This window comes from Coccinella septempunctata, chromosome 5 (genome assembly GCF_907165205.1).
Source record: "Coccinella septempunctata chromosome 5, icCocSept1.1, whole genome shotgun sequence".
Classification (NCBI taxonomy): Eukaryota; Metazoa; Arthropoda; class Insecta; order Coleoptera; family Coccinellidae; genus Coccinella; species Coccinella septempunctata.
In genome coordinates, this window is record NC_058193.1 from 15,446,454 (window position 1) to 15,463,765 (window position 17,312).

The 17,312-nt window shown below is 32.4% G+C and overlaps 1 long non-coding RNA gene across 1 annotated transcript; it reads left to right on the forward strand.

Moving 5' to 3' along the window:
- The first annotated feature begins 239 nt into the window (after positions 1–239).
- Positions 240–1,856, forward strand: LOC123314479. The gene is made up of 2 exons (XR_006537826.1): positions 240–276; positions 1,733–1,856. It is a non-coding gene; the product is annotated as an uncharacterized LOC123314479 (long non-coding RNA).
- The last annotated feature ends 15,456 nt before the right edge of the window (positions 1,857–17,312 follow it).

Sequence of the window (17,312 nt, forward strand, 5' to 3'; positions counted from 1 at the left end):
TATTCTTTTTATAATATCTATTTTAACATGTGATTGGGAGCTAATGAATTCCATGTTTTACGGATTTCTACTCGTATTTTTATTTTTTGTTTTTTGTTTACCTATTTATGCAAATTATATCATTTGATTGAAGTTGGTATATACTTCATACTTTGCATGTTTTGCAGTAGCTTTTGGTGTAAGGACAAAATATGAAGAAGCGACAGATGCCGAAACAATTCAGTGTTACCCGTACGGATATGGTTGGATGACTTCAGATGGTGGACGGAATAAAAAGTGAGTTTTATAATTTTTTCATATCCTGAGATTTTTTGCTTTTCTTCAGTTCACCCTCAGAATAGAATGAATTTTGTGTTTCTTTTCACTACTCGACTACTTGCTGTGCGAGTTGCTTTCAAAATAGAATCTGCACTAAAATTGTTCTCGTGATGTGAATTTTTTTAGGACTTTTATTGTTTTGTAAATAATAACTTTATAGAGTGTGAGAGTCTAACTTCAAACAAATTCTGTGAAAAAGGGCAGTTTTTTTGTTGTAAATATACTAGCACAGGTTGAATTATAATAGTATTTCTAAATGGCGCTTTCTTAAGTGAAGGAATATGATACTGTAATTTGATACATTATCGAAATTTTTTTGATTTTTTCCGAGGGGGTAACCACTTCCGAAATCGATGTACTTTTGAAGACCGAAATCATCATCCGAAATCCCGAAATCATCATTCGAAATCCCGAAATCATCGTCGAAATCATCTTGATTTCCGAAATCAATGTACATTTTTCACATAGTGGTTATCCTCTCGATTTTTTAAGTCCATTTCTGAATGTTTTATCAAGTCACACTTAAGTATGTACCAAATATCAAAGTCTTATTTCTTGTCGTTGAAAAGATATTCAAAAAACATCGATCAATTAGAAAACGAGGGAATCTGATTCAACTCGAAGGAATAACTCGGTTATTTCAAAAATTGAATGTCACGAGGTTCTTGATAATCATTTTCTGTCAAATAAAAAGTTGAATAAAACTGATTAATGAGAGTAGCAGCGAAGATTAACGAGGATATTCATTAGTTTGTCGTTCTGTGGGTCACAACGTTTGTTGAAAGATCGAACAAAAGAATATTAAATAAAAACTTGATATTTGGGTGCGTATGTGTAACTTAAGAGTAGACATAAAAAAATCACAATTGTGCGCAACTTAAACCTCCGATCGCTCTGTCCGGGCATATTTACAAAAAAACTACCTTCGATATACTGAATTTGTTCAGAGTTAGAGACTTTGCACTATATAATCTTCTGTTACCATCTATTTGTTCTAATAGCAAAAATCACACCGATCAGGAATTTGACAAGTTGACGAAAATATATTTCAGTAAAGTGTATCTTTTCAGTACTATAAATATTCCATACCACCAATGTAGTATCATCTAGTACTGACAGGTGCTTTATAAATAATTTTTACATCAGTTGGAATCAATTTTGAAACTGATGTTATTCAGTTCAGAACCCTCTAGTAAGGAGCATCATTCGAAGCCAAATGCTATGTAACAATCTTTAATAAAGACCCCGTATTTACTGCTGCTGAGTTAATTTTCTGAAAAGTACATATTAATTATTTTTCCTCCAATTTTGCGATAACTACCCCAATTCTTCATAGAAGAACTTTCATGACCCTAAATTGACAAAATATGAAACTTTCTGTTTCTGAAAAATCATAAAAATATATTTATTCCAGGAATGCCAGTAGCCAACGACAATTTCCGTTTCAATTATCTGCAGATCCTGATGACGAAGATAAAGGTTTCATTGATACATATTTTAATGTAGTTAATGGAAAATGAATAAATTCTTTTAACTGATTTTGATCTATTCAATACAAATATAACCTTGCTATACTATTTCAGGAAAACCTTATATATATATATATATATATATATATATATATATATATATATATATATATATATATATATATATATATATATATATATATATATATATATATATATATATATATATATATATATATATATATATATATATATATATATATATATATATATATATTTACGCCGTAAGGTGTATTGCTGGACCGATATTTTCTGATGACTATCCGTTCTTTGCTGGACGTCGTTTTTATATGTCTTAACGTGACTTGCTGGACAAGTTACATGCATTGTTGCCAGATGCACCTCCTTATTTGCAAAATGAGGGAAATTAGCGATCCGAGAATAAAAATTCATTTCACTGTAGATGCTCCACATCTGTGACCTACATTTTTATCAACGAATATGCATATTGCATATATATATATATATATATATATATATATATATATATATATATATATATATATATATATATATATATATATATATATATATATATATATATATATATATATATATATATATATATATATATATATATATATATATATATATATATATATATATATATATATATATATATATATATATATATATATATATATATATATATATATATGAACGGATAATTCCGTGTAGAGTCCTGAAGAAGATCCTAACCAGGATCGAAACGTTGACAATGAAATAAAGAAGAGAGAGACCTAAATCACGCTCTTTAATTTCCCAAACATATATATATATATATATATATATATTTTATCCCATATGGTATTTAATGGAAATTCAACTCAGTAAGTACTCAAAATAATACATATGTATTATTTTGAGTACTTACTGAGTTTATTTATTTAATTTTGAACCACTGGTGCCGATATCGCTGCTGTTTGTTGTTTATTTTCATATGCTTTCGATACAGTTCTCTCTAAAAATTTCACACTTTCTTTATTCAAGATCGCTTATGCATAACTCAAATTTCGATCTCTTGATGAACCCACATTTTTGTTTATGAAGATTTAGTGGCTAGTAGGTACTGCTGATGAAAGTTTTTTTCCAATTTCTACTCTGTTCAACTGTCTACCAAGTGAGATGTCGGAAATACTCGAATTGTATATGGAATTGAATCGAAACAATTTTAACCTCTCGTTGTCAACCAAATCACATTAGGTTATTTCAGTGAGAATTCAATATACCGAAACGTATCTGATCAATTTTTTCATTGTGATGGCAATATAATATATAATACCTATGCAAGCTTCAACCCATGAACCCAGAAATTCATGCACCGTGTGAATATTTTTATCTGCACAAGAAAATTTACTATTTTTCAATTTTGCGTGCCATGTTTACTATGCTGTCACGATTCAAACTACTGTTGACTTAATACTCAAAATTTGTGTAATGAATATTAACACAACAAGAAGTATCGGAAATTTGTTTTAACTGCTGGGACATCTGTCCGTGGAGAAACAATGTTAACTAAAACAACGAGAATATGCTCAGTCAACAGTCCGATAAGAAAATATACTGAATAATAAGAAAGAAGTTTCAATGAGTAAACTAAATTCTGAAAGTCGAATGGAAAAACTGTACCTAACCATGAATAGTTATTCATATTCTCAACCTGCGATATCAACATCAACTGCTTATTCCCTGCGTTTCTTGGAACAGTGAGAAGATTCTCATGAAATCAGCAGTATTCATTCCCGAGATATATGAGCATTTGTTGGAGGTCTCTTTTTGTCTCTTTGGAAATTTCACACTGAAAATTTATTTTTGGTAGATCCGAATGACAGGGAAGGTTTGCTAGGCTGGCGTTTTTCTTTGAATCATCTGTTTTAACTGTTTTCATCCACAAACGATTATCGATATCTCCAAATGCTAGTGCGGTTGGTAGGTATTATATGTGGTTTCTTCTTCTTATTCGGATCCATGTTGCTTTTGTGATTTGAAGTTTGATTGTATCTAAAAAGTTCTGCGAGGGCTGCAAATTCAACGAAATCAAATTCTGGCATAGCTTCCACCATGAAGGGGTTGTTTATTCAATTTTGGACGGTTTTTGTTAAAAATGATAGTCATAATAAAGTAAGCACTATATATACAGGCTGTCCCAGATGTCGACGGCAAGCTGTAACCGGGAGATCGATTCATCGACTAGGTATACTCTAGCGATTGGTTACTATCTCGTTCACCAGATTCAAATCTGCAAGATTTATCTTATTGGGAGAGGAGAAAGTAATGATTTCTTTAGCCAATCGAAAATATCTGAGTTACTGCACAGATAAATGGAGGCAGCTGAATTGGTTAACAATGGAAGAAACAAACGTTTGATAACACGATCTTATAGAGGAGTTTATACCACGGGAATTCCTTGCCATCCGTATAAGGCGTAAAGGGGGAAAGACTACCAGAATGTGGGGTCTTTCCAGAACATTTAAACGATCAGTAGAAGTTACGAATATTACAATAGTTTCCACTTTCGTTGAAAAGACGAACGTCTTTTTTCAATTTCACCAGGATACGAATTGTAGCCAATGACGAGACTTTTGGAGGAATTTTTTCATGTGGAATTTCATAGAAGAGATAATTCCACATCGGAAAGTTAATAACATGAGTGAATATTTGTTCTTCAATAAAAAAATTTTTTTCCGTTTGACGAATAAAAAAATTTCTGAATTTTTTAGGTGACGAACTGATTGAATTGAATTATAATGAATACCCCATATAAATTAGCAGTTTCTGACGTGAGATATTCATTTTTTCTTTTTGGACTGACCACTAGAACGGTGTAGACCCCTCTTAAGGAGATATCAAGCTTGCATTGCGGCTGAGGAAAACAATTCGGACATCTGTTATAAACCTTATTATCTGAATGAAACATATTAAATGAATTTTATAATAGTGTCATCATCGGTCTCGCTCCCACATCATGAAGTGATTCTTCCTACCTCAGTCAAACACGAATCAACCTTGAAGAAGCCTGTTTTTTTGCAGAATATGAAATTTTCCACCATTTAAAGAATAATAATTTAAAAAATCTCATACCGTTTTTGATTTGCCAAACTCGCACAGTATGTATTTTATTTTTAGTGTCATTTCCTTCCATGCTGGACGAGCTGGCTCTAAATTTAAGGCCATAGTAGAATTCAGTATTACTCAACACGAAAAAAAAATAAGAGAATTGAGGACTCTCATCAGGAGTGAAAAAACGCCGCAAGTATTCCAATATGACAGAGTTTTCCATTATTCTAAAAGCCTTCATTCTTATCAATTATCATCAATTATATCAATATTGATCAAACTTACTATTTTTCATCAAATTAAGTGAAGAGATGTTGAAAACGGTTGACCGAGTTTTCCATATACGCTAAAAACCTTAGCTTTACCTACTATTTTTCATTACCAAATAATAATACTGATATAAAGTAAGATTAAGATTGAATATCGAATTATAATAAGGGCTTTTAGAGAATATTGATACAATCTTAACTGAAATTCGACTGTAAAAATTTTCAAATCGTTGACTTTCGATGTAATTTAGCAGATAATCGAGTTTGTGACGATATCTCAACGTTTATTCTCATGAGCTGTAAATAAAGACTTCCTAAGGTTCAGAATATGTTGGTTTTTAAACTGACTCAAAATTTTCATGAACAAACACTATGTATAACCTACTTTTGTTCTGTTATCCTTGACTTCATATTATTGTTTAAATAATAAACTGAATCTTCATTTGGGATTTTTTTCAATATTTACCCACCAAATGATAATACTTTTGCAGTATGCTGATAGACTACTATGCTAATAAATAATTTTATATCATTCGAGGTCGGGATCAAATGTGGGAAAATTATTATGTAGTTGTGTTTTACTAAAACCAACTAAACCAACTAGGTATTTGTTATATTAAACTCATTTCAGTGCAACATTTTTTAGGAATATCTTCCTGAGCTCTATGTCGTTGGAAAAATTCTTTTATTTCGAAGGTTTTGTTACTAACTTCGACGACATTTGAACTGCAAGTTCATTATGAAATGAAAAGAACAGGTGTATTTTGTTTTACATGGAAAGTTGTTTTTTCCATCAGATTAAATTTTTTTATATGAAGCGAAAAACAATTTTATTAATTTTGGAAATAAGTTTGCAATTCAAGCATTTAATTTTTTTTTCAGTTAATGTAAAGAAGTTTCTGATTTTCTTCGAATCATCAGAACACCTAATAAAATTTCGGGAAGCCATTATATTTTGGCCTATCACATGGTTTCGGCTTGAGATAGCATTTGGGCTGAATTAACATATCAGTTATTCTTCAGTATTCAACTAGAATATGCGGTTGACTGATAAAAAATTGAACCACGAATTTTCATCACTGATTAGAATATTAACATCCATAAATGACGTTTTCCTTCATAGAAGCTTCGAAAGACCACAAGATGAGTACCTAACTCTGACGCGCAATAAAAATTCTGCATCCCCAAGAGATATTCGAAATTCAACCGCTGGATGAGAATTCTCTCTATTCACTATAGATAAAAACGGGAAGGAGATGTTGCCACATCTCTGAGTCCATAAAGTACAAGGTGTAGTTTACAATATACAGGACATGTATATTACAGTCACGCCCCCGGTGGCAATGTCTCAAACTAAAATATACAATATTTACCATTCTCCGACCATTAGGGCTTCACGAGAAGAAATTTTCATTTCGTAATAGTGATGTCATCTTTACAATTTAAGCAGATATCTGTATTCAAGGTTCTTCCACATCACTCAGTGCTTCGAATCACGTAAACCAGAGTCAAATCGGTAGCTTCATTGAGCGGAAAACGTGAATTACATTATGGCTTCACATATACTGAAGTCATAATTCGCCTGAAGCCACAATGCATCCTTGCATGTTACATGAAGCCATAATGATAGGAGGATATATATATATATATATATATATATATATATATATATATATATATATATATATATATATATATATATATATATATATATATATATATGCTGGATATATATATATATATATATATATATATATATATATATATATATATATATATATATATATATATATTTACGCCGATGCGTGCATAGCTGGACCATCGTTTCCATATGTGTATCCGTGCATGGCTGGACGCCATATTTTTATGCCTTAGCGGGAATAGCTGGACCACATCGATGCAACGTTGCCAGATTCAGCCCGTAATCTTGGATATGAGGAAAATGTTTGAATAATCCATAGGTTTGTTCGTAGTGTGGTTCACAACGGTTGTGAACTGTACAGAGCAAGCGCAATTCCATTTTAGGGTAGCGAAAATCCATATGCTCTATATAGTTCACAACCGTTGTGAACCACACTACGAACAGGCCTTATATATTACACTACGGTATGGTAGATAATGATAAGTTGAAAGTGATCTCATTATTGTTTCTTTAAATGCTCAGGGAGACTTATAGATGACGCAAATATATGATAGCATTTTTTTGGTTAGAATAATTTACCGACTGCTATAAGTGGATAAAACCTAGAGAAAATAAGAGTAGTGAAGTCAGGATTGTGTTTTCATCATTATCAAAAAAAGATTTACTCAACGATCAGATTCGCCTCAATGACCCCCTATTACTGAATGTATTTTGAAAATTTGTGTCCAACTAGTAGTATTTTCGTCACTTTAATCGCGGAAATAAAATAAACGAAAAAACAAAAAAATTCAAAAAATTCAATGTTGAAATTAAAAAAAAAATAAATAACCTCGTTGAAATCTAAGGGTAGATAATAGTTTTCGATAACATCAAGGAATTAAGATTTTATTATAAATTAATCGAAAGTCAATAGAGAGTTTCATTGTCTATACGATCGATCCTCCGATTGTTACCTACCTGTAAATTGCTTTGAAGTTCCCGGTGATTAGTATAATATTATGAGCTCTAGTCTTATCTGTTTCTGTCCCGAATTGTTTCAAATGTTCCGGAAACTATCATTACCTCCTCCCAATTCTTAGCAATAGAGTCTGATTGCTTGTTTATATATTTTTGTTTCGGTACCAAATATTTTAGTTTACACTTCTGAAGATGCTATTGTGATAGCGAAACAAGTGTCATGGTTTAAAGGTTTAAAAACTCATTTTGTCAAAAACGTATAATCAGTTTCAAGTTCAATTATGGATTTTCATCAAATATAGGCCACATCAATTCAATATAAAAAGATAATCTTTCAATCAACAAGAAATAAAATAGTCTGTTTGTTATTATTCGAACTCTAATTATATGAGACATGTTGAGCCTAACCTACATAGGTACCACTCATTATCTCACGTGAAACTATCCCTTATACATCAGTCTGCTTTACATTAGATAATTTTTAGCCATTTGAAGCGATTAAATACATCTTTTATTTTATAATAATGTTATGGATGTTGGGATTAAGGAAATCATTTGCATATTGATTCTATATAGGATACTTTTATAATATAGTTTCAATTTCAGTATTGGCAAATTAGGGGGATGAACTAGGCCAACAAAAGGTTGGTTAGGTTAGGTTAGGTTATGTTTGGGTTAGGTTGTGCTACCCTAAATGATCATCTCATAGTAATTAGATGGTTAAAACACTGGGAATTCCGAAAAAATAATTGAGGATGAACACTCCAATAGCTGTGGCAATAGGAGTGGTCTATAAAGAGGAGGTTAGGTTTTGATTGGGTTAGGTTGTGTTAGACTAAATGATCATCCTATGGTGATTAGATGTTACAAACATTGATAATAAGATGGTGATTGGATGGTAAAGAAACTGAGAATTCCAAATTAAAGAAAAAAATTGAAGGAAGAACTACATCAATAATGAGGTTGATTTATGGTTGGGTTAGGTTGTGTTACCCCCAATTACTGATATTTAATTTAACCATATTATACAACATTCATCATCATGTTTGGGAACCATTAGTCGAATCGTCATATTAGTCATATAGAGATCCAACGAAAACGATCCACAATCCACGACTTATCGTTGCTGCTTTTCTATATTTTTCATTTTACTATTCAGATATTTCGGAACAAAGAGATTCATATATGCGTCAATCGCTGGACCGATGCTGTTGTTGAAGGTCTTCCTGTAATTCAATTTTTAACATATACAAGCGTGTTTAGCTGGACGTTAGTTTTCTCCCCACCAAAATCTTAAAATTTACATTGAGGAAACAAGATTTATTATGTGAAACCATTGAGTTGTATACTCAAAGGTAAGACTAAGAGAAACATACTTTCAATACTTTATGGTTTCCGTTGTCAGGCGGGACAATATACAGGGTGTTTCACGAGTAAACGGACAAATGAGAACCGTGAATAGAGAGCATTGAGCTGCGTTTAAAAACACCTCATATGTGTGTACTCTGTTTCCGATATACAGAGGGTTTTCTGATATTTCTCAAATTTTCGTTTCGCTTTAACTTCTGAAATACTCGATCTATTCGACTGAAAATTTATATTTGAGCTAAAGTTTTCAGTTTCAATGAAACAGAACATCAAAATCCGACAAAACCCAGTACCGGATATGTCCATTAAGATTCGAGAAAAATTATGAAATAGGTAAATTTTAATCTCCCAACTTGCCAATATTCGATGGAAATTCTAAAGTTATAACGCCATCGGTGCTAGGAGTGGTGACGTCATCGATGATTTCTGAATACCAAAATGTCATATGTAATACCAAAGAGAAAGTTCCTCAACCCCCTAATGCTCTTTCTGTTCTCTATTCATCATATAAACATTAGGAAATTTTTCTATAGAGTCCTATGTATATACAGGAATGTACAATTATAGATCATTCTCGTTGATCAAAAAATGAACACACACTGGACTTACATTAACCTACAATACAATTGCTGATTGTAGAAATAAGATCCGGTCCTGTACATCCTACGAATGTTGAAAAATAAATAATTATGGATGATCGAAAAAGATACATCCATTTGACGTACAGAAAAGTACAATTTCTGAATCATCATTGCTGATTGTAGAAATAAGATCTGGTCCTTTACATCCTACGAATGTTGAGGAATGAAAAATTATATACAGGGTGTCCCGTAAAGACAACGTCAAACGAAAACGGAAAGTAGATCAGAATGTGCTCTACCTGATGTGAAAAAATCGTTCATATAAAAGTCTCACAGTTTTCGAGTTATTTGATGTTTTATGAAATTGTTGAATTTTTTCACTTAAAATGCTTTTCTCTTGCGGAAGCAATTTAATACTTTTCGAATCAGTTTTTTTCCTTAAATTTCGTTGAATGATTACTTCAATTCATGCAATGAAAAATACCACAAAATATTATGCAGGGATTCTGAAAAAAAAAATTAAAATTCATGTTCTGAAGGAAGTGTTTTTTTGTGCTGAATTCTATCTGACGTGGTATAAAAAAAGACACTAGATCTTTTCTGCACATTACGTTGAAAAGTTGCCCATTTTGTGAGGATTCCGAAAAGGTAAAATATAGGTGATAACCTTCTTCACGAAAAAAGATATTTGAATGTTTATCGAAAATGGAGCAAATTTATGAAAAACTGATTTTGTCACCCTTTCTACAAATTCTTTCATTTTGCAGATTCTGCTGTAACATATTGAATAATTCTCTTGAAAAATGTCAGTTAGTCCTTAAATTACTTATATAATGAAATTATTCATTAATTGCCATGATATAATATAATAACGCACAAGACCTTCAACATCAACAAATCTATTGTGAAGAAACTTCATAAAAATATCAATAATAGAAATTCAGAATTCTTATGAGAGTAAATGCTCAAAATGGCCCCCCCCTTCGCTAATACATGCCCTGCCTCTATTGAGAAATGCCCTTTTCAAACCACTTTACGGTGAATTTATGGACTGGAATATACGATGAAAAAATATTCGGTCCGACAGAATTGCTGCAATCATTAAACAGCACCAACTATTTGAATTTTCTAAGGAACAGTGTATTTCAGCAGCCAAAATAGCGGGAGAAGTTTGTATGGTTTAAAAATGTTATTTCTCAATAGATGCAGGGCATGTATTAGTGAAGGGGGTGGTTATTTTGAGCATTTGCTCTAATAATAATCCTGAATTTTTATTATTGATATTTTTAAAAGGTTTCTTCACAATAGATTTGTTGATGTTGAAGGTCCTGTGCGTTATTACATTATATCATTGCAATTAATGAATAATTTCATTTTATGAGTAATTTAAGGACTAACTGACATTTTTCAAAAGAATTATTCAATATGATACATCAGAATCTGCAAAATGAAAGAATTTATAGAAAGGGTGACAAAATCAGTTTTTCACAAATCTGTTCCATTTTCGATGAACATTCAAATATCTTTTTTCGTGAAGAAGGATATCACCTATATTTTACCTTTACGGAATGCTCACAAAATGGGCAACTTTTCAACGTAATGTGCAGAAAAGATCTAGTGCCTTTTTTTTATACCACGTCAGATAGAATTCAGCACAAAAAAACACTTTCTTCAGAACATGAATTTCAATTTTTTTTTTCAGAATCCCTGTATAATATTTTGTGTTATTTTTCATTGCATGAATTGAAGTAATCATTCAGCAAAATTTACGAAAAAAAAACTGATACGAAAAGTATTAAATTGTAGCTTTCACAAGAGAGAAAGCATTTTAAGCGAAAAAATTCAACATTTTCATAAAACATCAAATATCTCGAAAACTGTGAGACTTTCATACGAACAATTTTTTCACATCAGATAGAGCACATTCTAATCTACTTTTCGTTTTCGTTTGACGTGGTCTTTACGGGACACCCTGTATACTCGAAAATGATACATCCAGTTTTGTTGTACAGAAAGATAAAATTTCTGGAAGCAGATATTTAGATCTAGATCGGAACATCCAAAAGATATACAATTGTGGATAATTCACGTTGATCCAAAAATGTACATCAAGTGAACGTACATCAACGTAAAATATCTGAATCAGCATTGCTGATTGTAGAAATAAGATCTGTACATCCTACGAATGTTGAGGAATGAATAATTATGCATACTCGAAAATGATACATCCAGTTTTGTTGTACAGAAAAGTACAATTTCTGGAAGCGGATATTTAGATAGAAATTATTTGCACATTGATTCTATATGGGATACTTTTATAATATAGTTTCAATTTCAGTATTGGCAAATTAGGGGGATGAACTAGGCCAACAAAAGGTTGGTTAGGTAAGGTTATGTTTGGGTTACGTTGTGCTAACCTAAATGATCATCTTATAGTAATTAGATGGTTAAAACACTGGGAATTCCGAAAAAATAATTGAGGATGAACACTCCAATAGCTGTGGCAATAGGAGTGGTCTATAAAGAGGAGGTTAGGTTTTGATTGGGTTAGGTTGTGTTAGACTAAATGATCATCCTATGGTGATTAGATGTTACAAACATTGATAATAAGATGGTGATTGGATGGTAAAGAAACTGAGAATTCCAAATTAAAGAAAAAAATTGAAGGAAGAACTACATCAATAATGAGGTTGATTTATGGTTGGGTTAGGTTGTGTTACCCCCAATTACTGATATTTAATTTAACCATATTATACAACATTCATCATCATGTTTGGGAACCATTAGTCGAATCGTCATATTAGTCATATAGAGATCCAACGAAAACGATCCACAATCCACGACTTATCGTTGCTGCTTTTCTATATTTTTCATTTTACTATTCAGATATTTCGGAACAAAGAGATTCATATATGCGTCAATCGCTGGACCGATGCTGTTGTTGAAGGTCTTCCTGTAATTCAATTTTTAACATATACAAGCGTGTTTAGCTGGACGTTAGTTTTCTCCCCACCAAAATCTTAAAATTTACATTGAGGAAACAAGATTTATTATGTGAAACCATTGAGTTATATACTCAAAGGTAAGACATACTTTCAATACTTTATGGTTTCCGTTGTCAGACGGGACAATATACAGGGTGTTTCACGAGTAAACGGACAAATGAGAACCGTGAATAGAAAGCATTGAACTGCGTTCAAAAACACCTCATATGTGTGTAGTCTGTTTCCGATATACAGAGGGTTTTCTGATATTTCTCAAATTTTCGTTTCGCTTTAACTTCTGAAATACTCGATCTATTCGACTAAAAATTTATATTTGAGCTAAAGTTTTCAGTTTCAATGAAACAGAACATTAAAATCCGACAAAAACCAGTACCGGACTGAGTGACGCTTCATTCACTGATTTTACAAAAATCAGTTTAACATTTCCAAATTCACTTTTGTGCAGGGCTGGTTTTTCAAAGGGGCGTTTCTCCTCGATAAAATTATTCATAAAAAATAATTCACGGATGAGGCGGGCATACAACCGAATCATTGAATTCGAAAAATTTTTACGTGTAGATAAATAAATTATTAAAATTTCAATGAAAAACTAAATACAGGGTGTTTTCCATGAGTTTGAAGTTGAATAAAGCGTCACTGAGTCCGGACCTTATTTTGATCGAATTTTAATGTTTTTTTTTTTTCATTAAAACTAACAACTTCAAGCTGATAATGAATTTTCAGTCTAATGGATCGAAAATATCAGGAGTAATAGTGAAAAAAAAATTCGAGAAATTTTAGAAAACACACTGTATATCGGAAACCCGGAAATAGAGTACCTAAGACGCATATATGAGCTCAATGCTCTCTATTCACGGTTTTCGTTTGTCTGTTTACTCGTGAAACAACTTGTATTTGTTGAAAAAAAACACAATAACCAATTGGAAATACGCAGTTTTTGCAAGAGAATTAAATCAACTGCGAAATGAGATGTGAACGTCCATCGTTGAAGAAACGCATATAATTTCTCTCAATTACATTTTTGATATGAAAAAATAATATGCCGTGTCCATCTTCTCAATATCGCTTCGTATATTCACTGCGTTTTCATCATTTATAAACTCAATCATCTCATGAAATGTTGGAATACCATAAGTAGATGGCAAGCGGGCCTTAAAATCAACTATGTCACACATATTAGTTCGGAAGCTTGATCTTTCGATCTATTCGTTTTTGTCTGATAGTAGTTCGTAAGACAAACTTACTCCATCAGTGTTTTCATTTGAGTTCTATTCTATTCTATTCGTTACTAAAATCTTGCTTTTCTGACGACGATAGCGCTCTCAGAGAGTTAGGCGTCATAATTCATCCGACCTCATTTCACCTCAGTACACGTTGTTACGACCTATCATTGCCGGAATGTTTTTTTTTCTGCTTCAGAGATAAAAAAAATTTGCACCAGTTCACATCTAAGTACTACTATTAGTACTGATGACGGCTAAGAAGCCCGAAACCAATCTGCCTGTTACTGTTTTTATTGATATAATTACACACTACAGCATGCTTCGAAATATAGATTAAACTAGTCCATTTCATTCTAATTATTATTATACTATCACCAATTGGTTTGTATTTAAACTTAAAAATTAGTTGTAGAGTAGGTACCCGAATTTTTCCGTTAAGCTTCACCACCTCGTATATATACGAACATAGTCCAGCCGTGGACGTATTGATATATGTTGAAGATATTCAGGTACGTGCATGACTCGACCAACTGATATATGGAACCATGGCTCATGGTCCAGCTATCCACGTACCAACATACAGGGTGTCCCAAAACTAGTGAATCAAACGTCACACCACGATAGAGTAGATCAAATAATATCGAATGATACAAACATTTGTTGAGCGAAAATGTACCGTTTCTGAAAAAACCTAACCTAAAGTTGCCGATTTTCGAACTATTTTTTCAATCACAAGGCCAATTTGTTATTAAAGATAGCGTTTTTCTCCCTTATTATCACCCCTATAGAGGGGGTTTATTCTGAGTAATCAAAATCATGTAGAAAAAACAATTGTTTTAATTCACATTTACCTAGGTTATCGATTAACTACTTAAAATAATTTCAATTCGGGGAGATAACACAATAATCTAAGTTCAATATAATTTAAAATCGATGTACTTTTCCACAAACTGGCCCTGTGATTAAGAAAAATAGTTCGAAAATCGGAAACTTTAGGTATTTTAATTAAATTATGATTATTTTCGAATCGGTACATTTGCGTTGAACATTAATGTTGGTGTCATTCGATAATATTTGGTCTACTCTATCGTGGTGTGACGTTTGATTCACTAGTTTTGGGACACCCTGTATATCAAACATATTTCGATACGTGAATGGCTGGACCATGTTCTTTATGGAATATATTTGGCACCGAAAAAAACTGAAATAGAAGCGTCCTTCAAGGGCCTGTTCTGATATTACTGGCCCGCAATCGAATAACAATAGAACTCAAACGACTGGGCCAATAGGCATCGTCTCTGAAATACTGACAGTACTGTTCAGGAATATCGGAACAGACAGAAATGAGATAACGATGCAACAGAAAAGAATAGAAGTATAGAATTCCTCTTATTATGACTTCAAATGAAAAATATAAAGATCAGAGAATAAAATGGTGAAACATTAGTTTTGAATTACGCTATAAGCTGAAAGCCTAGCTATAGGCTGAAAGCCTATAACAACAGGAAGAAGGAGGAGCTGTGTAATCAATTTATTAACTGAATCAATTTATTCATTGCATGATTAGCCCACTTCATGATTGCTGAAAAAAATATGTAGGTGTATATTTGTACTTTGACTGCAAAAAACAGGATTTTTTTTTATTTAGCTTAACTACCTCGTATTTATACGGACGTAGTCCAGCCATGGGCGTATTGATATATAATGAGGATATACAGATACGTGCATGGCTGGACCAACTGAGAAATGGAACCATGGTGCATGGTCCAGCTATCCACGTACCAACATATATATAACATATTTCGATCCGTGAATGGCTGGACCATGCTCTTTATGGAATATATTTGGCACCGAACAAAACTGAAATAGAAGTTTTCTTCAAATGAGATAACGAGATAACAGAAAAGAATAGGAAGTATAGAATTCCTCTTATTATGACTTCAAATGAAAAATATAAAGATCAGAGAATATAATGGTGAAACATCACTTTTGAACTACGGAATATTCTGAAAGCCTATAACAACAGGAAGAAGGAGGAGCTGTGAAATCAATTTATGCACTGAATCAATTCATTCACTGCATGTTTAGCCCACTGCATGATTGCAAGAAAAAAATATATACGTGTATTATTATTCAAAAAAGAAATGGTGTTGAGAAATATAACCGGTTTGTCGAGTTACTAACACTGTCAGAATCCAAATCAGCAATATTCTAGAACAATTTCTTAGGTGGAAGTAATCAGTTTAAAAATTCATTTTCCGATATTCTTCCAATTAATTATTATTTTGCATGCATTCTCGGCTCTTTTCTATGTAACAGAGTATAATATATGCTCAAAAAAAATCTTCATCATCTGTAATATTTTTTCACGGGCAATCGACATTTTCACCAAAAATACTTCAATAGTCTTATCAAATCAGATACAGAAGACAACGTAAATATAACATCCAAAATATTTTATTTTTAATTCTGGATCTATACATACATTACAATGGTACAGCTATAGAATGTATAGGTATCAGCCAAATCTCTTGGTAGGAGCAGTTAGGAAAACATTTTGATATTTCATTAAATAGGCTGACTGAATTTGATTTGATGCTTGCAGAAATAATTTATAATATATATAATTTGTTTTAAGTTCTACCTAATTTATCAACTGAATCGACAATCTACTGAAATTGTTAAAACACAACCTGACAACACTGCAAAATTTGTGAAACTGGGTGGGAGAAAAGGAAGTCCAGCCAAACATGCATAGACATAAAGAAATCTGATGTGCATAGCTGGACGTCCAGCTATGCACAGAAATGTCCAGCCATCACCGATTGTCAAAATTTTTGGTCCAGCTATGCACGCATTGACATATATATATATATATATATATATATATATATATACCTACTGCCTCGGGTCGCTACATTCATTATAGATCCAACCACTCTTGGGCCACTAAAACCAACCTTATAAAGGGAATGTTCAGCAGAATTAAGAATATCTGCCACCCAGATTTCCTGAAAACTTCAGAAAAAAGGTTACTCAACATCTTCGAAGAAAACGGCTATCCCAGGATATTTTTAGAGAGATGTCTCCATTCTCTAACCCCTGACCCAGCAAGAAGAGGACCACTGGAGGTAACAACGACACTGGCAACCCAGGGCCAACAACTCAAATATGTATCCCTGCCCTTCGTCCCGTCTTTGACAGGAAAATTGACCAACATATTGAATGAGATAGAGAATATAAGGATCGCCAGATACAACCCCCTAACTGTGAAGAACATTTTCAGCAAGATCAAAGACAAAGTACCAACCATGTCCAGATCCGACGTCATATACCGTATCCCATGTGAGGTTGTAACTCGGT